The sequence below is a fragment of the Onychomys torridus genome, chromosome 9 (assembly GCF_903995425.1).
Source record: "Onychomys torridus chromosome 9, mOncTor1.1, whole genome shotgun sequence".
Taxonomy (NCBI): Eukaryota; Metazoa; Chordata; class Mammalia; order Rodentia; family Cricetidae; genus Onychomys; species Onychomys torridus.
In genome coordinates this window covers 50118438-50142812 of record NC_050451.1, presented here as the reverse complement: position 1 = coordinate 50142812, position 24375 = coordinate 50118438, and the positions used below count along the sequence as shown (strand labels likewise).

The window sequence follows — 24375 nt, the reverse complement described above, 5'->3', positions numbered from 1 at the left end:
TGCTGCAGTCAAACTGTCAAAGAAACGAATTTGCTTTCTTAGGAGGTTTGTTTTCCAAATGCTGAAAGCAGAATGGGGTAGAAAGGCGGAAAGGTGAGTAGCTAGGGCCTTTGGATAAATCGCAAAGACATACGGGGAAGAAAGAATGAGCTCCAGCCCTGGGCTCTACATACCGCCAGGAGTGGGCGACCAAAGCCTGTCAGGCCTGCAGCTAGCTCCAAGCTTTGGGAAGGAAGCGACCACTACAAAAGTTCGCTTTATATTGTCTCGCTTCCTTTTTTAAGTAAGCACACATATAACAAGCTTGAAACTCACGTTCTAAGCCTTGGAATGTAAAGACTTCTCCCTTAAAAAGGAAAAGAAAGTGGGCCTAAATCTGGAAGGGTTTCCCAACTCCAGGCAAACCTTATCACCTCCCCAACTAACTCCTGGGAGAGCGCTACCGGGTTTGGAACCGCCCCTCTACTCAACTTCGTAGCCCCGCACAGGGTGTAGGGGCCCGTGCTGAAGAGGGGTGGTGGTCTGAAATTGGGGGCATGAGTCCTTCTAAATTGTTTACCACCCTACACTTGCCGGGAAAGGTCCGGCGCGGCACGTTTCCTGTCCTTACCCCAGCTCAGCCTGTTTTCCTGAGCCAGTGATCTGGTAGCTAACTTATTTTATTCTGATCCTGAAAAGGCCAACTGCGTTCTAAACCAACCACTTCGGAAAGGGACCAGAAACTACGGAAGTTAATTACGCTTAAACTAGCCACTTGTGTTTGCCTTTATTGTGAGGCCTTCCTTTCCTGTTTACCATCCTCGGTGTTTACGCTGAGCTCAACTGAGGCTTTAGGCCAGCAGTGAGCCCAGTTTCACTTCGGGCTATGGAGGGGCCTATCACTTCGCCCTCGGGGGTTTTCAGGAAAGTTTTAACGCTTTGCTCAATCGCTCCTGTAATAGAACAGTAAGTCCTCAATAACTGTATTCCCCTTGTCAAGGATCGGGTTTGCAAACTCCTCGATCTTTAAGCAGCTTGGAAAGCGAGAAGAAAGCTAGCGCAAAGCTAGCTGCACCTGCGGACGGGGAACGTCCGTCCCGCGCTTCCCGCGCCCCGCGCTTTCGCCTGGGAAGCGGCTGCGGGCTACCCCCGCACCCCTCACGCCTGTTGGCCATCAGTGCGGGCAGCGAGGCCTAGCACCCAACGCCTGCTGGTGCAGCCGCACGAGGGGGCAGAGGGACTTGTCCAGGCCGTGGGCTCCCGAGCGAGGCCCAAACGCGCGCGCACTCTGCAAGCAGGGCGGTGGCGCTCGCAGAGACCGAGGGGGGTAGAGACGCAAGAGAGCGCAGGACGCCCGGGGCCACTCTGCACGAGGCTTGGGTGCAAAGATTCCCCCGTCGGGTGGCGAGAATGCGGGGACCCAAGGCGTGCGCACCACCCGGGCTCGCGACCCTAGCCAGGAGCTAGGGAGCGTAGCTGGGCGGAGGCCGCTGCCACGGAACCGGGGCGGGAGGCGCACAGCCCGGGGGAGCTGGTTTTCCCGGGAGGGCACGTGACGGGGTTGGCAGCGCTCGGGCTCAAGCTGGGGGAGGGGGAAGTGGCGAGCAGGAGGCCGGGGGCGGGCGGCTGGCGCGCTGTGTACTTAGGTCGTGTGCTGGGGCTTTTCTCTCCAGGGAGCCGGCCGAGGGGCGGGGGAGGGGCCGCCGCTCCGCCTTCTTCTTTTCGCAATGTTGACGCAATCTATAAATAGTGGAACAAAAGGACCAACTTCCTCGGAGCTTTGCTGAAACTGCACAAAAAATCGAGCTGGGGGGTTCCCTGGTACCCGGCGTTGGGGCGGTGAGCGCGGCGCCGAGGGAGGGGGCGGCGCGGACCGGCCTAAGGGACACCTGGCCGAGCGCTGCTGCCGCTCCGCTCCAGCCCTGCGCTCCAGTGCCCCCCCTCGCTGCAGAGCTCGCCCCGACCGGGGGTCTTCCTCCGCCGCTGACAGGTCAGTGCGCACCGCCCCTTTCAACACTGGCTTCTTTTTCTCCCTCCTCCAGCCTCCACTTGGAGAAGGGAACCGTGCGCGCGCGGGGGGTTGGAGGGGGGGGGCAGTGAGCAGAAAATAGAACGAGGCGCAGCAGCAACAGCCGAAAAAAAAATCTGTAATCCCAGCGCGCACAGGGAAGAGGGTATGAGTGAGGGGCTCTAGGAGGCGATCTGTGCGTGGTCCCCAAGAGAGACGAAGCTCGGTGCGCAGGGCTGGGGGGGGGGGCGCAGAGCGGGTCGCAGGGGGGGGGGAGGGGGGCTCCCGGGAGGCCGTGTGTGCCTCTGGCTCCCCTTTGAGCGCAGACTTGCAGAGTCCGCCTGGTCCTCGGGTGGGAGGAATGAGTGGAGAAGCGCTGGTCGCCGCCACCGCGCCCCGGACTCTGCGGCCCACGCACCCTGCGCGCCTGGAGTTTGGGGGCAGGGTGGGAGAGGGGGCACCCTGCGCTCCGGGATCCCGGACTTGAGCTCGGGAGCCCGTAGCATCGCGGCGGTGGGGGGCGCCAAGGCAAGGGAGAAGGCGGAGCTGGCGCTGTTGACAGCGGTGCGGGAGCAGGGAGGGTGAAAGTTGGAGAGAGGAGGCGGGAGAGGTGGGAGTCTGGCTGGGTGTTGGGGAGGGGGGAGCGCGCGCGCGGGATTCGGAGGGGCGTGGATCACGTGACGGGCAGCCACCCCCGCTACAGGCTGGCGGTAGAGGTGACGTCACCACCCTGCCTGCAGGGGGTGGCACTTCCGTTTTCTTTCCCCCAGGGCTGCTTCTCAGCCTCTGGCACCCTCAAGACGGGTGGGTAGTAGTCCGAGGTCATCAGGTGGTTTGGCAACAGCCCAGAGACCGGGGCGGGGGTCTGAAGCTGGGAGCCGAACTGCCCTTCGAGTCGCCCCATTGTGCGTTCAGTGGGCAAGGGCGGTGCCGGGTGCCAGCCCCCCGCGGCGGCTCCCATCTCCCAAAGGGCGGGGAGGACTCTTTGCGGTCGAGGCCGAGCCTGGCCACTAGCTGGATCCTGAGTCCAGACTTCGAGGTCTGAGGGAGTAGGGTCTCACTCGCCGGACTCGCCCTCTGGGCGCCAGGTGGTTAGAAACCCATCCTGTGGTTCGGCTCCACGGCCCAGCTTGGTGGGTGTGTGGTCAGACTCTGTCACCGCTGGAGCGACTCGATTCCAGCAGTCCTTAAGAGCTATTTTGAGGAAACTCTGGGTTTGGTGACTCAGCTCGGTGAGCGCTATTTATAGGTAGGTGAGTTAAGAGCAGGGAAATACTCTGTGCTGGGATCCGTCCGCCCTATTACAGCGAAGATCTCCGTCAAGAAGCAACAATTGAAAGTCTTCCGAAAGAAAAATATTTGGTTCTTAGAGTCTGTGTTGTAACAGGGCAGTGGTGGTGCAGGCCTTTAACCCCAGCACTCAGGAGACAGGCAGGTGGATCTCTGCGGGTTTGAGGCCAGCCTAGTGTATAAAGTGAGTTCCAGGACAGCCGGGGCCACACAGAGAAACCGTGTATCAAAAAAATCAAAAGAAAAATTCTGTGTTGTAAGACACTGGTCAGAAGTCTACTCAGAACAGTGTAAATGCAGCAATTTCCGGAGTAAATGGAGATTTTGGAGACTGTAATGACCATTAACTGGCTTTTGGATGGAGGTTACTTTACTGAAGAAGGAGTAAAGACCCAGCGGCTCTCCTAGACAACTGCAGCATGGAACACCCATGTTGGAGAGGCTGAAATAAGGGGGAACTAAATGCTCACACAGTCCCTACACAATATTCTGTAACAGGAAGGTGTGCATGACATTTACCGATCATCAAAAGGCTGGCCTGGTGGAATCTAAATTTGTTTATCACCGAATTTCTTCTAAGAAAGTGCAACAAAACCTTGTGTATTACAGCCTGCATTTCTTCACTGGTGTGTAAATATATGCTACACAAGTCATTGCTTGTTTGGGTTTCATGATTTTAACTCTTACATCCCACACTCTCCTCCAGCCCCAGCTTTAGAAATCCAGGAGGTATGTGCTAGAAAAGAGTGTAAGGCTGCCAGCCAGAAGGTCTCTTCGCCTGCACAGCTTCCCTTATGTAGTGGGACCTGGGGTGTCTCCTGAAAGATGGTGTTTTCCTGGGTGGCCAGACTTAGCTCAGCTAAGAATAGAAAAGAGTGTCCAGAAGGGAACCAAGCACAGTGCATATTGGCCTGGAGTCAGCTCGATGGATGTGGGTGTGGGTGGGGGTGAGGGCTTGGTAAAGGAGCAAGAAGGAAGCTGGACAGATAAATCGTCAGGACCTTCATTATTCAGAGTAAATCATGCTGAACTTGTATTAGCACCTGAATGGAAAGTTTTGTGTTAGTTTTTTTAGAAAAACATAGCAAAGCAATGTTTTCTTTTCTTCTACAAATCAATGGTAAAATTTAGCACAGAATTTCAAAGGGTTACTCTGAGTCAATTATTGTGATGCCTCAGCTCAAAAAACTTTAAGAAAGGGAAAACCTCCGGAAGGTGTTTAATGGAAAGGATAGTTGGTCACATGTGCCTTGTCAGGGTCCTAGAGACTTAAAACGTGGAATATAAAAGAACTGTGAGCTAAGAAATAACCTGCTAGAACCTCTGCCATGGACCCAGAGATAGCAGGACTGGAAAGATAACTCCATAAGAAGTCATTAGCTGTTTGAGGGCAAGGATTGCACAGGTTCTGGTGTCTGGGTGAGTGAGGAGGCTTGAATCTCAGGGCAGGAAAAGAAACACATCATTTAAACTATGGGAGACCTTTCCCAGGGGTGTTGGAGGTAAAGTCTGGATCTCTGGGGTCACGGAAATGTAGGTGGTGCCTAAAGCCATGGAGGAAGCTAAGAAGACCAGGAGGCTATCTAGTTAGCCAGGAATTCCAGGGAATACTCACACCTAGGGCAAGTCTGGAGCAGGTGGAAGCTTTGAAGGAGAAAGCTAAGAAAAAGCAATAGTGTGCTCAGTGCGTGGCCATTGTAATATCAATCCTGCTACCTGAGAGTAAAGAGAACTCTGTTGCTCCCTTCATAAGAAAGACCAAAAAGAGCCATGCATGGTGTTTAGTGCCTGTAATCCACTCGGGAGACTGAGGCAGGAGGATTACTGTGAGTTCAAGGCTAGAATGTACTAAAGAATATGACTGTCTCAAAATCAAAATGGGACTGAAAAGACCTATACGCCTAGAGGGAAAGAAAACATGAGAGTTGCATGTACTTCTCCCATTTTTACAGTACATCCTGAATCCTTTCTCTTTAATCAATAGTTACTTGGCCTGATTATGTCTAGGGAACTAAAAGTAGCACTTTTCTCTGAATAATCAAGGTAAATAATATATTTACCTGTATAACCTGGTGTCTTTTACAATTCTTAAGATTCTGTTATTTATGTATCTTTAGTGGTAGGTTAAATATGCTTCCTTTTTAGAGATAGAAATAGTGGTTGGGCTATTTTAATAATTCATATTTTCCTAAAGATGATACAAAATACTTTTGTATTTGCATAATTATATTTACAAGTCAAAAGTCCTAATATACACATTTTAAAATAAGTACATCCAGGGGCTGGAGAGATGACTCAGCTGTTATGAGTGTGTATGATTCTTCCAGAGGACTAGAGTTGACTTCTTAGCAACCATGCTGGGAAAACTCAGAATTGCTTGTTACACTAATTCCAAGGATATCTGATACTTCTGGTCTCTGAGGCGTGTGCGCCCGTGCGCGCGCGCACACACACACACATACACACACACACACACACTACATATAATTAAAAATAATAAGTTTTCTGTAGAAAGCAAGTATGTCCATATATGAACAAATACATATTTATGAGCCCTTTGTGGACCGCCTAATGTTGTTTTTTTTTTTTTTTTCAAGTAGCTTCTAAAAAATACCCTTTTGTTTCTGAAATTCCTTATGTAGCAGTGATTTTTTTTTTTAATGGACACAGTGTTCACATTACATTATCATACTTTGTTACCAGGCCCCAGACAGTTCAACTTCTCAGTGACTTCACAGCTACCATGGAGGCAGCCCAGGGGAGCTTAAGTAAACACTTGGAGATGACATAATGCCGTCCTGAAGGAGGGACAACCTCAACCAAACTCTACCACATAGATTTGCACATGCTGTTTTTCCATGTGCCAGAATGCTTGCTACCCTGGTGTAATGGCCTATTCTTGATTGCCAACTTAACCACATCTGGAATTAACTACAACCCAAATGGCTGGGTACACCTGTGAGAGATTTTTTTCTTAATTAAATCATTTGAAGTAAGATGAATTCTAATCCACTTCCAATTCAGATCTGTGATGTGGGAAGATCCACCTCTAATCTGGGCCACACCTTCTGTTGGCAGTCTATAAAGAGGACATGGAAAAAGGAAGCTTGCTTTCTCTTTGCCAGCTTCCTCTCCCTCACCCTCACAAATCAATTCCTTCAGTGGCATTAGACCAGCTGAGACATCCACCCTCATGGACTGAACAACTACTAGATTTGTGGACCTTCTGTTGGTAAACAGCCATTGTTGGCCTAGCTGGACCATGTCCTGTAAGCCATTCTATATATATATACATATAGAGATTCATTTTGTAAATTCTATTCCTCTACAGAACCCTGACTAACCAGATTTTGGTGCCAGAAGTGGTTCTAGAGCAACAGAGGTATAAGGATGAATTTTTTTAATATCTGGAATAGGCTTTGCAATTTACCAACACCCACAGCTGCAGAAGCCTCTCATGGAAGCTTGGAGAATGCTGAAAGTGCTTGGTGTGAACTCTTTACAAACTTAAGGAGACAGATGCATTTGATTGTCCTGACTCACTGTTTGTGAGAGGCAACCGATTTGGTGAATCTGTGTATAAAACTTGTGGAAAATAAACAATTTGTGGAAAAATAAGGAAAATGATAATGCTGGTTGGTTGCTCATAGCATCTCTGGATAAATTGACAGAGGAAAAGAATGAGCTCTGTATTAAAACTAACCAACTTCTAGCTTTCAGAAAATAAGGACAACAAGGAACTCGGCAGTAAAACTGACCACACTAGCTAATAGCAACAATATTCTAGCTACTAATAATTAAGAGCTGAGTGTGGTCTAACTGTTCATTAAATAGAATAATGCAAACTCCTTATATTATTTCTCTTTATCTTTCTGTGAATTCAAAATACAATTTGGAGTGTTGGTAGTAGGTACCTGTGTGTGTGCCCATGCATGTGGCACTCAGAAGAGAATGTTGGGTGCCTTCTGTTGCTCTTTACCTTGATTTGTGAGACGGTCTCTCACTGAACCCGAAGCTGGCCTTTTTGACAAGGTTGACTGGCCATCTAGTTCCTAGGCTCTGCTGTCTCCATGTGTCAACAAGGGGTAGGGTGGGATTTAGAAGCAATGTGGTCACGCCCAATATTGACATGGGTCTGTATATTCAGACTCAGGTCCTTTTGCTGGGATAGCAAATGATCTTGACTACTGAGTCATCTCCTATCCTACAGTTCATTTTTAAAAGGAATATTTCCAAAAAAATATATTTCCTCATCATGTGGAAAAGGCCTTATGTCAAACATAAGCTTTGATGTATCCTTTATAAATATGACCAAAAATTCATGGATAGGGATTTGAAAAGAAACTGAAAGATATTGCTGAGCATTTAATGAAAATATTTCTGTGCCACAAATGAACCTTAATTGCTACATATTGAAAGTTTAAAAAGAAAAAAAAAAGCTGTTATCTGCATGTTTCAGAATTAGAATCACCTTCATGAAAAGTATGATTACAAGATATTTTATCATGTTCGGTTCTTTTCTGTAATTTTAATTTCATTGGTCGTTTGGCTTTGATCTATATTTAAAATTTTGATGTTCTCAACAAATCTTAGCTCCCATATCCTGCTTCCTGAGTCTGTCACTTCATTTCTGATCTTCATCGACTACTTTTTTCCCAATATAGGCTCACAGGTGCTGCATTTACTCTCTCTCTCTCTCTCTCTCTCTCTCTCTCTCTCTCTCTGTGTGTGTGTGTGTGTGTGTGTGTGTGTGTGTGGTGTGTGTCTTTTGCATTTTCTTTTTTATGACATTTTATTTGCATGTGTGTTTGTGTCTGTGTGTATATGTGCCTTTTGCATTTTCTTTTTATGACATTATTTTATTTGCGTGTGTGTGTGTGTGTCTGTGTGTGTCTGTGTGTGTCTGTGTGTGTGCCTTTTGCATTTTCTTTTTATGACATTTTATTTGCATGTGTGTTTGTGTCTGTGTGTATATGTGCCTTTTGCATTTTCTTTTTATAACATTATTTTATTTGCGTGTGTGTGTGTGTGTGTGTGTGTGTGTCTGTGTGTCTGTGTGTGACTGTGTATGTGCCTTTTGCATTTTCTTTTTATGACATTATTTTATTTGCGTGTGTGTGTGTCTGTGTGTGTCTGTGTGTCTGTGTATGTGCCTTTTGCATTTTCTTTTTATGACATTATTTTATTTGCGTGTCTGTGTGTGTCTGTGTGTCTGTCTGTCTGTGTGTCTGTGTGTGTATGCGCATGTGGAGGTTGGAGGACAGCTTGCGGAGGAGTCTCTTCTCTTCCTCCCACCACGCGGGGCCTGGGAATGGAACTGAGAAGTCAGGCTTGGCAGCACACACCTTTCCTCCCAGAACCTCTGTGTTGGCTACTTTTCCATGAACTCTTGGGTGGCAGTTACTGAAAATGTAACTGTTTAGGGTTGTGCTACCTTTGCTGAAAACTGCAGTTCGGTTTTGGTTTTGGTTGGTTTTTTTGTTTTGTTTTTAACTTTTTGATGACTATTGCTTAGAGCGAGGGTAAGGTCAGCATGATGTCCTCCTTGGTCGTGTTGTATGTTCAGCCCAAAGATCTGAAAAGGCTTTCTTTCCCTCATTTCTTAGGATCGTCTACTTATCCACAGCCGGGTATGGGAGCACATGCCTAGAATCCCAGCTCTCAAAATGTGCAGGCAGGAGGATCAAGAGATCAAGGTCAACCTCAGCCTGGACTACAGGAGACTTTATCTCACTTTAACAACAGAAATAGCTTAACCAGGTTATGTCTCCAGTGTGAAGCTTACACGCTCATTTTCCTTGAACATTTTCTGCAGATCTAGTTCTCTCACTGGTTATGCATGATTCTCTTCTAGCACATCTTAAAGTACAGGGTTTTTTTTTTTTAATTTCATTTATTGCTTTATGTGCTAGGTGAGCGAAACTGTAATGTGTCACGTGTCTTGTGTCTTCTTTGCAGTTGCTCTGGTGTGTTTCCTTCGTTATGTGTCATGATTTCTGCAGTTGCTGAACAGTCAGTACCTGTTCCCTGGAGCTTATGGAGGGCCTGCTCGCTGTGCCAGGCAGCTTTGCCTCTGTAAAGTTCATATTGCTGTGACAAAGCAGATGAGTGTGACAAGGAGTGTCGGGGAGAAGAACCCAGATCTAAAGCTAGAAGGCAGGAGATGCTTTCAGTGGTTCTCAACGTGTGGGTCGTGACGGGGGGGGGGGGGGTGTGTGTCCCATATCAGCTGTTTACATTACAGTTCATAACAGTCGCAGAATTACAGTTATGAAGCAGCAACAAAATACTTCCATGGCTGGGGGTCACCACAACGTGAGAAGCTGTACTAAAGGATGGCAGCATTAGGAAGGTTGAGAACCAGTGCTTTAGATAAGACTTGTTAGAAGGCTATAGATCGGGTTGGGGATTTAGCTCAGTGGTAGAGCGCTTGCCCAACAAGTGCAAGGCCCTGGGTTCGATCCAAAAAGAAGGCTATAAATCAGAATTTGAGAAGAGACCTGAATAAAGAGAGGTAGTGAACTAGGCAAAGACCCAGGCAACTTAGATACTGAGAATAGCGTCTGCAGAGGCCCAAGACAGGAGGAGGACCAGGCCAAGTATCTTGCTCAGTGGTCGAGGCAGAATGCTTGCTTAGCATGTATAAATAAGGTCCTGGGTCCAGTCCTCATAACAACAATAATCATTTTTTTTAAAAAAGTCAAGTGAGTTACAAGGGAAAAGATGGGAGATGAGACCAGCGAAAGAGGTTTAATCACAAAAATTGTAGGCCAGGGAAAAGTTTGAATTTTGCTTCTAAGTGTGAGAAACATGCAGATGGCCTGCTGCTAAATATCTCAAGAGCAGCCACAGAATAGAAAGATTGTATCTTGCCCGGGAATATTGGCGTGCGCGCCTTTAATCCCAGCACTCGGGAGGCAGGGCAGAGGCCGGAGCCGATGAGTCTGAGGTCAATCTGGTCTACATAGTGAGTTCCGGGGTCGCATAGTGAGACCCTGTCACAGGGCAGGGAATGGAGGAAGGAGAAAGATTTGGTCCAACAGGTGTAGGACTGAAAAAGAAAAACATTTACCAAAGTAATGGAGCAACCTCTGTTAGCAGTTCCTGCCCTTGCTACAGGGAAAATGGGGAGGGAAGGTCGCTGGGGAGCTGGGAGGGGCCAGGGCTTGCCCCCTGCTGCCCCTGGACTTGGGGGGACTGGAAAGGAAGCAGTGCTTATGGCTTCTTTCTCCTCTCCTTGACACCCCACCCGCAATCTCCTCATTCTTCCGTGATGGGACTCAGAAGGAATTCAGTTGGAAAAGTGGAAGTGGATTTTTCAGAGCACCATAGCAACACAGAACCAGAATCTGAAAGGGTTTGTGGCTCAGAGGCCACAGTAAGCAGGCACAAAGAGTAACGAGCTAATGGTGACTTCAAGTCTGCTTGGTTTTTCAACTTAGCCAGTTGATTAAAATTGTGTAACTGATTGACATCTGACATGATACAGAGAAAAAAAAAATGAATTTTAGAGGACACAAGACGTGTTTTTAAATGTCTGGTTCAGAAGTCTTTATTAATGGAAGTGGAGTTGTTGGCCAAACCAGTGATTTAGAATCCAGAACCCAATGGAAGGATCAGGGACAGAACACAAATTCTAAGACTCCTAAAAGCCTAGACGTCATAGAACATAAACATGGTAAATGTGGGTGAGATGACCTTGAGGTGAGGATGGATCTCCACAGATAGGAAAAAAAAAGATCTGGACTATATACCTGGGGTGGGGAGTGAGATCCCAAACATTTCTGAAGAAGAAAATTAGAAAAGAGTATGTAATGGTTACTTTTCTATTGCTGTGGTAAACAATATGACCAAGGCAACTTATAAAACTGTTTAGTTGGGATTACAGTTCCAGAGGGCCCCTGGAACACACATGCTGCATGAACATCTAAGCAGGCAGAACACCCAATCTTAAAAAAAAAAAAAAAAAAAAATTCTCCTATTAGCACTTAAGAGACTATTATTGGGCCAGCCAGATGACTTCATTCACCATGCAAGCCTGGTGGATGACCTAAGCTCAGAACCCAAGACAAAAGGAGAGTACCAATTCTTAAAAACTGGGTTCTGACTTGCACACCCGTGCATTAGCATATGCTAGCACATACGTTCTCTCAAACACAATGTTTCTAAATCTTGAAGTTGCTACTAGGCAACCCCTTAGTGTCAGTTTGGAATCTGAAGGAACATTCCAGTTAAAAATGACTTCCAGCACTGTATGGCTTCCAAGACATGGCAGACCACACTCCAGAATGCTAGTGAAGAAAGGGGACTATGGGGTCACACCATCCAACTTGTAAGAATAGTTGAGAAAATAGCCTTATAATTGAGAATAGTATGCTCCAGTTTACCTACCTAGCTACTTGAGTAGAGGCGACTCAACAATCCTTGTTGCCGGGCAGTGGTGGCGCACGCCTTTAATCCCAGCACTTGGGAAGCAGAGGCAGGTGGATCTCTGTGAGTTCGAGGCCAGCCTGGGCTACAGAGTAAGTTCCAGGAAAGGCGCAAAGCTACACCGAGAAACCCTGTCTCAAAAAACAAAAACAAAAAAAAAAACAAAAAAAAAAAAAAAAAAACCACCAAAACAAAAAAAAACATTGTTATAGACACAAAATAATGGTTACAAAGTAAGCAAATCCAAGAAGAAGACCTGATTTGGGACTTCATTTTACTTTCCTCTTAGAATTTTTTTTTTAAAGATTTAATTTTGTTTTTAAATGGCGTTTTATTTTTTTTAATTGTTTTTATATTTAAGTGTATGCATAAGTGTGTTTGGGTGCCTGTGGAGGCCAGAAGATGGTGTTAGATTCCCTGAGACTGGAATCACAGGCAATTGTGAGAGGCTCAATGTGAGTGCTGGGAACAGAACTCTAGTCCTCTGGGAGAACAGTGCGTGTTTGACCACGGAGCCACCTTTCCAGCCTTCCTTTTGGGGTATTTAGTGAGTATCATTTCACTGCTCTGTTACTGCAAACACACATTGCCTTTACACCTCTTGGTGTTTGTCCACAGTAAAAACCCAGGAGCAATGGGAGTCGGTTTGGCTAGTCGCATCACACCACTCCTGGGAGGAATGTTTACACACAACCACAGCCTCTAAACTGTGGAAATACATTCACATATGTTATCATCTAAATGATACCCACCAAAATGGTGCACATAAGGACATTGCATATGTTTTATATATAAGTTAGGGTAGATTAATCGCTGTAATAGACCAACTCAAAAATAAAAAACGCCTCAAATTTGTTTCTTCCTGAAGGGAATGAATAGTTCAAGGCGAGTTTTGGAGGCCTTTCTTCACTTAGATTTTTAGAAATGATTGCTGCAAGACTTCCTTGGGATCTTCTGTTTTAGTATGTTGGAAAGAGAATTTTAGAGGTTGTTTTGTTGGTTTTTGAGACAGGGCCTCACCGTAGCTCAGGCTAGCCTAGAATTTGGTATAAAAAAAAATCAGATATATTGACTGCTTGCTTAGTATATGTTCAACACTCTAGACATAGCAATGGACGAAACTGCAGGAGAGGAAGAAGGTAGTTATTTCCCAAGCATTTTGATAGGCACAGAGACTAGAAGGCAGCCAGGCATGGCAGCTCACATCTGTAATCCTGACACTCAGAAGACTAACATAGCAGGAACAAGAATTTGAGGCTAGCCTGGGCTGTATAATGAGTTGGAGGCCAGCTGGCTAGATGGCTGGATCCTACCAAAGGCAAAGTAGAGAAAGGGATGGGAAGGAAAAGGGTAATGGACTTATATTTAAAGGCCTGACGTGTCAGGAAAGGTAAGTCAAGCTAAGTTGTCGGCTACAACAGCATAGTTTTCTTCTCCTGGGTTCTTTCCCTTGCCCTGGGAACTTTAAGACTCCCCCTATAATACGAAATAAATTTTGCCCATATAAATAATTCCAGCTGAGTTGTGGGGTGAGCAAAAACTTCAATCTTCTTTCTCTTTTTATCATCCCAGTGGCTGAAAGCTTACAGTATATGACCGCCCTAGAACCAGGCTCGTGTTCAGCACTTGTCTGTGCTGTACCTTAGTCCCCAAGACATTGTCATACTTGCTCACTTTGTCCAGTGAAGCAGGTTTTCCTTATTCGCCCAGTGTCTACAGTTCCCTCGAGTGTCTGGTCAAAGTACTTTCTGCCTGTCCAGGTTGGTGGAGAAAGAGGTGTAGTAAGGTAAGGTTCGAGGATGGTGCCGAGAGGTGAGAGACTGTTAGGAAGCAGTAATCAAAAGAAGGAACAAGTTTAGCAATAGCTTGTCTTTATCCGTGGAAAGGGAAGAGAATAAGGAAACGAACAAAGATTGTAACCTTGAAGATGTAAAGCCTTGTCACCAACAGCTGAGAAATTGGAAGAGATATCTAATCTAGAGTGAGGAAGAGGGAGGAGGAAGAGAGAGAGGGAGGGGGGGGGAGAGAGAGAGAGAGAGAACCAGTGATGTTAAGCTATCAGACCTTTTGATAAATGTGAAAATTACTGTGATAGAGAAACTGAAATTCTAGGGATGGAATGAACATAAAATGGCTCCATGTGAACTTTGATTATAAAGATAAATTATCAATGTCAGACTAATCACATACATCCCACATGATTCCCAGGTTATAGAGTTCTAAAACATGCAAAATGATCTATAGTCATAGCCAACCAGTGATTCCCCAAGAAGAGGGGTGGGAGGGGGAAGGATCATAAAGAGGTTGGGAATGCTCGGGAATGATGGATTTCATCAGTTCAATTTCCTTTTCTTGACTGATTGCACTGACACAAATGATACAAAGAGTAGCTATCTTTATCATTCTTGATCTTAGAGGGGAAGCATCGTTACTTATAAGGCTATCTGTAGGCCTTTGTAAACAGACTTTGTAGATGGCTTTGTGTCTGGTTGAAGAAGTACCTGTCTGTGTTAGTCTGCTTTGTGACAGAACAACTGAAAACTCCAACTTAAAAGGCATAGGTCCTTTATTTGGCTCATGGTTTCAAAGGGTCCAGTCAGTGGTAATTTGACCCTGTCCCTCTGGGGCTATGGTAGCACAGTGTACCACGACAGAAGTGTGCAGTAGAGTTCTGTTCACCTCAGGAAGCAAAGAGAGAGCCAAGAAAGGGCCAGAATCCCCTTTCAGGGCATACATTTACATTTCAGTGATGTCACTTCCTCTGACTAGGTCCCAGATCTTAGAAGCTCTACAGCCTCCCAGCAGTTCTACAGGCTTGAGATCAGACCTGTATCACTTGGGGCCTTTCGGGATGCTATGGGTTCAAATTACAGCACCTTCTATTACTAGTTGGCTTTGGTGGTGGTGGTTTAAGGTATCTTTCTTCCTATTGAGGTGATCAGACGTTTTTTACTATGATGAATTTAATTTTTTTTACATTTTGTGTGCACATGTGTGCGTGCGTGCGTGCGGGCATGTGCATGCATGCAGGGGTATACATATGGAAGTCAGAGGACAACTTAGGGGGATCAGTTCTCTCCTGCTACATGGATCTTAGGGATTGAACTCAGGCCATCAAGCTTAGCAATAAGCCCCTTTACCCAGTGAGCCATCTCAATCTCACCAGCCCTGAATTTGTGAAACAAGCCGTGTATTCTTAGGACAAAAGTCAACTAGTAATAATACTATTCCTTTGTAGATTTGCTGAATTTGATTTTGTAACATTTTCTTTGGAATTACATCTATATTCATGAAAGAAACCAGCCTGGAATTTTCTTTTGCAATGTTCTTATCAGGATAATGCTAGCCTCAAAGAATAAATTAGCAAGTAACCTCTCTCTTTGCCAGTTTTCTAGAAGTTTGTGCATAACTGGTACATTTTAGCCTCAATGTTTGGAAAAATCCATGAATGTCTTTGTGGGAATGTTTTAAACTATGAATTCAATTTTCATACAGCTCTTCAGGTTATCTCTGTCTTCTTGAATGAGCTTCTGAATACCTATTTCAAGGAATCTAATAATTTCATCTAAGTTCTATATCTATCCTAAAAATTTCTGTAATCTCCATTGTTATTTAAATTTCCATAAATTTATAATATAACCTCTTAATCCTTTTTGGTTTCTTTTGAGAAGGGGGTCTCCTGTAGCCAAGGCTGGCCTCCAGGACCAGTGTGATTAACTTTTATTTATTTATTTATTTATTTATTTATTTATTTATTTATTTATTTATTTATATATTTATATTTTGGAGCTGAGGATTGAACCCAAGGCCTTGTGCTTGCTAGGCAAGCACTCTACCACTGAGCTAAATCCCCAATCCTGTGATTAACTTTTAACTTCTTAACTTCTTATCCTCAACTTCCCAAGTGTTGGGATTATAGACATGCCCCACCACACCACCACTCATATTGTTAATGTCTTCTCTCTTGTTTTCTTCTCTTTTTTCTCATTTTTTGTTGCTTGACTAAAGGTTTATCAATTTTATATCAATTTTTATATTAAATTTAAATTTATATAAAAATAAGTTTTTGTTTCATTGATACAATTAACTGATTTTCCTTTTTCTTTCTTTGTGTGTATGTTTAACTTTTCTGCTTTTATAAGGTAGGGACTGAGATCATTGTCTAATACAGGTATTTTATTTTTAAATGTCATGCTTTATATAGTACTGCTTTAGTGGAATGCCAGAAAACTTGATGTTTTTATTTTCATTCAGTTGAAAATGCAAAATACCCCCCCCACAAGGTTTCTCTGTGTACCCCTGGCTGTCTTGGAACTTATTCTGTAGACCAGACTAGCCTCGAACTCAGAGATCCACCTGCCTCTGCCTCCCAAGTGCTGAGATTAAAGGCATGTGCCACCACTGCTGGGCCAAAATGCCTTCTAATTTTACCCTGGGTTTCTTTTTTAAGCAGTAGGTTATCTAGAAGTATTTTAGTTCAAAATACTGAGATTTTCCATATAACTTTCTGTTACTGATTACTAATTTAATTCTGCTGTAGTCAGAGAACATATTTCTCATTACTTGAATTCCTTAAAATTTACAGAGACATGTTTTATGGCTTAGAATATAGGCTGGTAAATTTTTTCTATAAAAGTTCATTGGTAAATATTTTAAGTTTTATGGGACACATACAGACTCTGGCATATATTTTCTTTCTTTGTAAAAAAAAATATTTGGAACTATTAAGACCACTCTTTGACCACACCCTATACAAAAACAGGCTAGAGTGGTTACAGTGCCATAGTGTGGTGGGTGACTTGCTGTGTGTTGGACATGCCACTTTGAAGAGAGTATGTTCTACTATTGTTACTAGTTTCTCCAGAAAAGTAAAAAATGCAAGCTGCTTGATAGTGTGACCCTTAACATGCAAAGTTTGTACTTGCTCTAGCAATTATTGAAGGAGATGTCAAAATCTGATGGGGGGCTTGGGCACTACAGAGGTTCCACCAGCGAAGGACTTGTTGCAAGGACAAGGAACTAAGTTGGGATCTCCAGAATTCACATAAGAAGCCCAACATAGGCTAATGGCTCAGTAGTTAAGAGCACTTACTGCTCTTGCAGAGGAACTGGGTTCAATTCCTAGACACCCCCCCCCTAAATTAGGCAGCTCCTAACTGCCAGTAGGAGTTCCAGTTCTAGGAGCTCAAAGGCCTCTGGCTTCCATGAGCACCTGCACCCACATGGTGTACATAAACTCACCCAGGCACATACACATATACACCAAAAAAAATTTTTTTTAATTAAAAATAGCTGGGCATGGTGGAAGTGGGACAGTGGATCCCTGAGGCTTACTGGCCACCAGGATCCCCCAATTGGCAAGTTGCAGATTCAGTGAGATACTCTGTCTCAGAAAATAAGGTAGAGAGTGACAGAGGAAGGCACTCAATATAGACACCCTGGCCTTCACACACACACACACACACGTGCATAGACCACATCATTTTTTCCTTTTCTTTTTCTCCCCCCTCCCTCCCTCCCTCCCTCCCTCCCTTTCTTCCTTTCTTTTTTTTTTTTTTTTTTTTTTTTTTTTTTTTTTTTTTTTTTTTTTAACAAGGTCTCACTAGCTCCTAGAACTCACTGTGTAGACCAGGTTGGCCTCATACTCACAGAGATCTGCCTGTGCTGGGGTTTAAGGCGTGTGCCACAGTGCCTGGCTGTTCTTCGTTTGTCTTTGAGACAAGATTCTACTGCGTTGTCTAGGCTGGCCTCAGATTCCTTGGCTCAAGGAACTCCTCTTGATTCAGCCTCGCAAGGGACTAGGCTGTCAGCTCTGTGGTCCCGTGTCTTCCCACTGTTGTTCTCACACTTGTTCAGTTCAAAATGCAACAGTCCGTCTTTCCACTGTTGTTCTTTTCTTAAACATTTGTTTATTTGTATGAGTGTGGGTATGAGTATTCTACAGTGCGCATGTAGAGGTCAGAGGACAACCTTCAGGAGTTGGTTGTCTCCTTCTACCATGTGGATTCTGGTGGTCACACTCAGATTATCAGGCTTGTCAGTAAGTGCCTTTCTCCTTTGAGCCGTCTTGCTGACCCCATTGTTGGTATTTTTGTTTAAATAAGCGATTATTTGCCTTAAAGGAGAATTCAATACTGAGAACAACTCTGATATGTCTGTGTCTTAGTTAGGCTTCCTGTTGCTGTGACAAAACACTGTAACCGTAAACTAAACAGCTTGTGGAGGAAGGGTTATTTCACCTTACAGCTTGTAAGTCCATCACCAAGGGAAGCCATAGCAAGACCTCAAGACAGGAGCTGGAGCAGAAGGGGTGCTGCTTACCAGCTTGCTCCTCCTGTTCAGGGTAGCACCACCCATAATGGGCTGGGCCCTCCCACATCAATCAAGAAAATGCCTACAGGCCAACCCTATGGAGGCATTTTCTTAAGATTCTTTCTTCCCAGGTGACCCTACCTTGTGTCAAGTTGAGACAAAAACTAGCCGGCTCAGTCTACCAAAGTAGTCACCCCATTTCTGTTCCTTTGTGTACATGTGTATAGTTCCACACTGTGTCATTTTCCTTAGTGTGTATGCCTGTGAAGGCTAAAGGTCTTTCTTGACTGCTCTCCACCGATTCTACTCTTTTGAGGCAGTGTCTCTCACTGACTCAGCTAGGCTTTCTGGCCAGAGAGCTGCTAGGAACATGCTTGCCTATTTTCCTGCCCCTAACCCCACTTCCAGTGCTTAGGTGACAGATGTGAGCTACAATACTCGGCTTCATGAGGGTTCTCGAGATCTGAACTCAGATCTGTCCTTGACCAGCAGGTACTTAACCAACTAAGCCATCCCCCGAGCTCCCATTTCCTTACATCTGAAGGACTTGAACATTTCTGTACTGTGGCCTACAATGGAGAGTTATCCTAGCTTGAACATTTCTAAACACACCTTTATTTTGTCTTTGTTTTTAAATTTCTTTGGCTGAGAAATTTTTTTCCTAGCTTTTTTCAAGATTTTATCACTGGGTTTGAACAGTATGGTGCTTTATATGTGCTTTGGTGTAGTTTTCTTATTATTTTTGAGTAATTTGAATCCGTGCAATAATAGTTTTCAGCAAATTCATAGGTGTGGGCCAATATTTTTTTCAAATTTCTTTTCTACTGTGTCTCTTCTCCAGTTGTATGCATATGAGACTCCTGGAAATTTATTTCACAGTTCACTGACTCTCTGTTAGAAATTAATGTCTTCACTCTTTCATTATGTTTTGCTTGTAACTTTTTATTTTTAATTGGTTTGTGTGGGGGGGGGGTGCGGTGACCTTCGATATCAGAAGAGGGTATTAGATCACCTGGAGCTGAAGGTTTTAGCTGTGAGCTGTCCCATCATGTGGATGCTGGGAACCAAACTCAGGTCCTCTGCAGGAGCAGTACTGACTCTGAACTGCTGAGCCATCTCTAGCCCTCAACTCTTCTTACTGTGAATAGTTTCTGTGGCTAGGTCTTCAAGTTTACCTGTCTTGTGCCATGGCTAATTTGCCCTGAATCACATTTAGTTGAATTTTTCATCTCAGTTATTATAGCTTTCATCCCCAAATGGTTTTTTTTAATATAAATATATGTCCTATATCTCTACTTTTCAAACACATATGCCATTATTATAATACTGATAATTCGGGCACACATGTCCATATGATGTCATTTTCATTTGATTGTTCTCCTCATTATGGGCCATTTTTCTTGCTTCATTATGTACCCAATAATCTTTAATTAGATACTAGGTATGTTGCAAGACATGCTTTTATTTCTATTGTCTAAGTTTTGTTCTAGGAGGCAATTACATTACTTAGAAAAGTTTGATCCTTTGGTCTTAATTTTGTCAGAGTCCAGTCTGCAGCTCACTGTTCAGAGAGTAATATAATGGCTGAATGAATACAGCAAGGTAATCTTTTAAGGTTAGGATTTAGATAAGCAAAAGGCTTCCTAGCTGACCCTAGAACTTTTTAATCCCATTTCTGATTTTAAAAATGAAGATAGACATCATTCCATTAAAAATTATACTTTGAACCAAAAAAAAAATTACACTCTGAAAAATGAAGTGTGAGAAATTGAGGACATTGAACATTCAAGGAATTCTTTATAAGTGAAGGTGACTTTGGATTAAGAATTGTCCTAGAGCAGTGCATAAATTTGTGGATATAATGTTTTAAAAAAATGGACATATCCAGGAGGCAGAGGCAGGCAGATTTCTGTGAGTTTGAGGCCAGCCTAGTCTGCAGAACTAGTTCCAGAACAGTTAGATTGTTTCACAGAGAAACCCTGTCTTGGGGGGAAACAAACAAACAAACAAACCCTGGACACAGGGAACATACTGGACCATACATTGCAGCTTAACCCATCTAAGCCTGTTTTTGCACCTTGGAAATGTCATGGTCATTTACAGAGTAACCCAGAAGAGAGAAAACTGTTAATCCTACCAAACTAAAATATGCAGAAACCAAGTGAACTCTACAGGTGCACTGGATACCTTCTCTTTTCCTGACTCCTCACAGTTTCCAACTGGTTTAAAAATGAATCACCTAAAGGGAGGAAAGGAAAAGGGTAGGTGATATAATTCTATTTTAACTAAAAATGTATAAAAATAAAAAAGGAAGCTGTGCATGGTGGAACACGCCTTTAATCCCAGCCCTCAGGAGGCAGAGGCAGACAGATCTCTGAGTTTGAGGTCAGCCTAGTTTACAAAGCAAGTTCTAGGACAGCCAGGATTACACAGAGAAACCCTGTTTCAAAACAGACAAATGAACAAACAATTTAATTAATTAATTAAAAAAGGAAAAAGAAAGAATCTGGCCAGAAACAGTCACAACGTATGGAGGCTATCTCACTTAGTTCCATCTGCATGTGTAAGCTTATTGATACCAGATTCTAGAGTTCTATTGTTATTAAGAGTAATGCTATCCCAAATAGATTCCAGTACTACAATTAAATTCTACCTAACTCTTTCATGTGCAGACAAGAGACCAGTTGAACAGGCACAAGCCAACAAGACTTATTCTTTTTTTTTTTTAAGCAATTTATTTATCCTTATTTTTTATGTGCATTGGTGTGTATGCATGTATGTCTGTGTGAGGGTGTCAGATCTTACTTAGAGTTACAGACAGTTGTGAGCTGCCATGTGGGTGCTGGGAGTTGAACCCAGGTCCTCTGTTAGAGCAGTTGGTACTCTTAACCACTGAGCCATCATGCCAGCCAAGACTTATTCTTAAATGTATAGCTGACAGCACATCCTAATGTTCTCTAGACAGGTCTAATCTGCTCCTTTCCTGGAGTCTTAGCTTTTATGGTGCCGTCCTTGTCAAGAAGGGGTCACAAAGGTCATATGAAGCTCTTTTGTTTTATTGAATCAAACATTTATCACAGAGGAGCAATCTTTGTTTGGCCTACCAGCTGGAACTGAATCTCCCTTACAGAATAAAACAGGGTGACGAGTTTTTGCCCTTTAACTCTATAGATTCTCCTTTTAGAAATAATAAAATCCTTGAGTATTTTAGAGTATCCCCAGATAGGAATCCTAGGAATCAGAAAAGTCTGCTAAATGGTCTTGTGACCTTAGTCTTTCTTCTATCAATGAAAGAAAATATTTAAAAATATTTTTATTCTAGCCTTCACATGTCCAATACTACGTTCATGCCTCTTATTTTTTTCTAAAATTATCCTGATAAGAGCTCTATGCCTGATGTGCTGAGCTTCAGGGACAAGAAAATTCTCATGCTTTGTTTCTTGGGAAGCACCCAGTTTTGTCTGTGTAATGGTAATATGTCCAATGTGAGGTCTAGTCTCTTAACAAGCTCTTAAGTATACTGAAATGTTCTTAATGTATTAATTCTGAGAATTGGGGTACTTAAGAATTGTACTCCCCAAAAAAAGAAGGAAAAAGAAAGGAAAGCCAAAGGGGAAGGGAAGACCTGGGTGGGGGGGGGAAGAGCTGGGGGGAGGGAAGAGCTGGGGGGGGAAGGGAAGAGCTGGGGGGGGAAGAGCTGGTGGGGAAGGGAAGAGCTGGTGGGGAAGGGAAGAGCTGGGGGGAGGGAGGAGCTGGGGGGAAGGGAAGAGCTGGGGGAGGAAGGGAAGAGCTGGGGGGGAAGAGCTGGTGGGGAAGGGAAGAGCTAGGGGGAGGGAGGAGCTGGGGGGGAAGGGAAGAGCTGGGGGGAGGGAAGAGCTGGGGGAGGAAGGGAAGAGCTGGGGGGAGGGAGGAGCTGGGGGGAAGGGAAGAGCTGGGGGGAAGAGCTGGTGGGGAAGGGAAGAGCTGGGGGGAGGGAGGAGCTGGGAGGGAAGAGCTGGGGGGGAAGGGAAGAGCTGGGGGAGGAAGGGAAGAGCTGGGGGGGAAGAGCTGGTGGGGAAGGGAAGAGCTAGGGGGAGGGAGGAGCTGGGGGAGGAAGGGAAGAGCTGGGGGAGGGAGGAGCTGGGGGGGAAGAGCTGGGAGGAAGGGAAGAGCTGGGGGGAGGGAAGAGCTGGGGGAGGAAGGGAAGAGCTGGGGGGAGGGAGGAGCTGGGGGGGAAGGGAAGAGCTGGGGGGGAAGAGCTGGTGGGGAAGGAAAGAGCTGGGGGAGGGGAAAGCTGGGGAGAGGGAAGAGCCTAGTTACGCATTGGATGGTGTGAGTGGTCTCATGAGGGTACACAGAGCTCCGGTTCTTATTACACTTGGAGCTTGTATCCACACCTTACTATACAGTGTTACTATCATTTGTTGGCATGAGCCACAGTCCCCTGATGTTACAGTTGGACATGAAGAATAAAAAGTTATTACAGCCAGACAGTTTGCCAAGCAAGGCTGAGTGGTACAAGCCTGTAATCTCAGCAGTTAGGAAGCTGAGGCAGGGAGCAAATGATTCAGAGGCCAGCCTCAGCTACAGGGTGAGACCCTGTCTCAAAAAATAAAAAGTCCTTATTCATAGTTAGCTGAAAAAAATCACTAGTCTTTGGAAGGTGGGGTATGGCCCTAGCCATAACATTAAATCACTCTGTTTGCACAGTAAGACTGTTTTGTGCACTTGTAATGATGACGTGTGAGAAATACAAAGGGATGCTTCTGAACATTCATTCTGAATTCTCAATTCAACTCATCATTCAACTCAGCTGTCCTTAAGAACGGACCACATATTCTCAGTCATAGAACCCAGAAACCATAATTCCAATTTCATTTCTGTATATTAAAAATAAATAAGTCGAGCTCACAGACTCCTTATTTCCTGTCCTCTCCAACTTCCAGGACCAGATGCATCCCAAATCATTGAAATCTGCCATCAGATGTAATCTGAAGTTTTCTACTCAGCATAAAGTTTTATTCACCAGTTAAAATTTTTTTTACTTTCTTGTATTTTGTGTACATGTGTGCACAGTATGGGAGAAGGTGTCTGGAGATGAAGCTCAGGGCATCTGGTTTGGCACCAAGCACCTTTATCTCCGCCACTTTTTTAAACTTTGTTTTTGCAAAAGTAGCAAGATAACTTGATTCAAAGTAACAGGATAGTACAGATTAAAACAGAGATGTGGACAGGATTGACAGTGGGCCATATGAGTGAGAGTACTCAAGGGCCTCAATTGTTTTTTAATAAACTGTCAAGAACAGATTCAGTTTTATTAATTATGAGTCTTTTATCATCAAAATTTACTTCCCAAAATACAGGAATTTGAATAGCTGGGACAGAAAGTGAATGCCAACTATTAGTATATATTTCAGAACATGTGTATTTCTGGCTGTCACTGTTTGAGAGGGGTTCTGTCCTGTTAACTTAGTCTAAACAGAAGAAGGCCTAGGCTGTGAAGGGTTAAATCATAAAACTACTAAGGAAGCATTACAGAGCCCATTAAGGCTGCTTAGCAAGTGGGGACTCAGTTGTCATCAGGACTGAAAGTACTAATGGTCATATTTAAAGAGCTGTTACAAGTAAGTGGGACAAATTTGTTCTGATGGATTCAGGGGAACTTGGACAATAGATGCAGTAAGAAAGTGGTATGTTTTTGCGCCGGGATTCTGTGGCTCCAAACCTGAGTAGGCTCAGTTCCTTTTAACAAGTCCCCCAGAAGTTTATGTAGAAGGAGTTACAGCAGTGTTTCAGAGCTCAGTGTTTACTGCTTCGCCCAAAGTCAGCATTTTCACATCAACTTTAGAAAGTAGCTGGCTGAAACAAAGGAACTTAGCCCCTTTTTAGTAATCCTTATTGGTGGAGAGTAGAAAAGTTAATTAGCCCTCAAATCTTAATTATTAATTGTGAATGAATTTTACAACAGTCCATGGTGATTTGTGGTGAAGAACATGAAGGCAAATGATGCCCACAGGAAAAGATAAGTAAAAAACTCTTAGCCCTGGACACTGAGCAGAGTTGGAAGTGCTGTACAGATGAATGTGTACTTCTAGAAACAGGGGTTATAAACAATGCAAAGTTAATTTCACTAGAGAGAAATACACTTCCTGGCACATATGTAAATACCTCCCCATACAACACCATGTAACTGAGTCCCATCCCCTTTAGGAGTCACATGACAAAAGGTAAAGTATGCACATTGATCTTTCATGAAACAAATCTATCCAATTGTACAATAACTCTACACCTAAACAGTATGTTCGCTTAATCTGATCATTGATTAAAGCATATAGTTCTAAGTCTACAGAGATAGCTCAGTTGGTAAAGTACTTGAA

At 44.2% G+C, this 24375-nt stretch overlaps 1 long non-coding RNA gene across 1 annotated transcript in view; it reads left to right on the top strand.

The window, feature by feature from the left end:
• The first annotated feature begins 1712 nt into the window (after positions 1–1712).
• LOC118590871 overlaps positions 1713–24375 on the top strand; it is a 47730-nt gene continuing 25067 nt past the window's right edge. The window contains exon 1 of the long non-coding RNA XR_004945864.1: positions 1713–1969. This is a non-coding gene — a long non-coding RNA (uncharacterized LOC118590871). The remainder of the gene's footprint in view (positions 1970–24375) is intronic.